Below are 1,511 nucleotides of genomic sequence, written 5' to 3' on the forward strand. Positions count from 1 at the left end.
CTTGAGAAGTATAACTGACGCATACTATACATATTGGCTTCACATTTTGACACAAGGCCAGCAATTGGGTGGGAAGGAGTAAATATATGACATCGTTCCCAGTGGTCAACTGGTACGTTTTATTGACCCCGAAAGGGATGAAAAGCAAAGTCGACAGCGGCGAAATTTGAATTCAGAACGTAAAAACGAATTAAATGCAAACGTGTTAATCACTTTGCCAGCTCGCTGCATACGCATACATTACGCATTATGTGTTCATGGATATTATGTGTTCATGGATATTATGTGTTCATGGATAAAAATCAATAAACTGTGCTTAGTAAGGATGTGTGTTTGGAATATGAAGAGAAGTTTCATGGAAGTTATTCTCATGTAAAGATGCGTATAGTAACTCAAATAATAACTGTCTTATAAATTTTGTGTTTCCATACAGGATACTTTGACGGAAGAGGTCTAATTAAACAGGAACGTCAAGAACTGAAGACCAGAGAAAATGAATATGCTCTGTAAAGATGATAGCCTAACTTATATCATTACATATTTTCAACAACGGAGTAGGTTTTATGCACAAGATACGCATTGATTTCGTAATGTTACTTTTTCCTGAAGCTGTTCTGATATTCAGTATAATTAGGATTTAGAGCAACATATCTCACTCTCTCGCAAATGAATCTGAATTACTTTGAGATCAATTCCAAGGAAGAATAAATATAAAGAAAAATCTAAGGCGTCGAGCTGGCAGAAACGTTAGCACGCCGGATGAAATGCTTAACGTTATTTCGCCTGCTATTACGTTCTGAGTTCAAATTCCGCCGAGGTCGACTTTGCCTTTCATCCTTTTGGGGTCGATAAATTAAGTACCAGTTACGCACTGGAGTAGATGTAATCGACTTAAACCCTTTGTCTGTCCTTGTTTTCCCCCCTCTATGTTTAGCTCCTTGTGAGCAATAAAGAAATAACAAACGTTAGCACGTTGGGCGAAATGCTTAACGGTATTTCGTCTGTCTTTACGTTCTGAGTTCAAATTCTGCCGAGGGCGATGTTAAAATATCGCCTTCCAGGCTTAAAAAATTGTAAGTTCTCGGGTTGACTCGTTCACCAAGATATTCTTCAAGACGGTGCCCCAGAAATAGGTAAAAAATTGCTGCTACACTTCTTTGTTTTCAAGAACTTAGCAACCAAAATGTAATTTCACCCAATAAATTTGACTCGTCGTGACGTAACTACTTTCATATAAATTCAAACCCTCTCATAGTTATTTAGAAATTGGATGGAAAAGGAAATGGAAGTCTTCTCAATAGCAGCATTTCCTGACATAATTAAGAAAATAAAAGGTTGGATATGCAGCACTGAAAGCATTTAATAGTCGTATACGTTGTACAACACGGAGTTTGAATACATCACCTTTAAACGCTTTCTTCTGTCACATGTGATAGCAGCGAGCTGTACCTGAATTACGAGTTGTTTAAAATAACATCTGCGGTTTTAAGAGGATAAATACATTGGATGAT

Source organism: Octopus bimaculoides, chromosome 5 (assembly GCF_046866305.1).
Source record: "Octopus bimaculoides isolate indiv1 chromosome 5, ASM4686630v1, whole genome shotgun sequence".
In the NCBI taxonomy this organism is placed as follows: domain Eukaryota; kingdom Metazoa; phylum Mollusca; class Cephalopoda; order Octopoda; family Octopodidae; genus Octopus; species Octopus bimaculoides.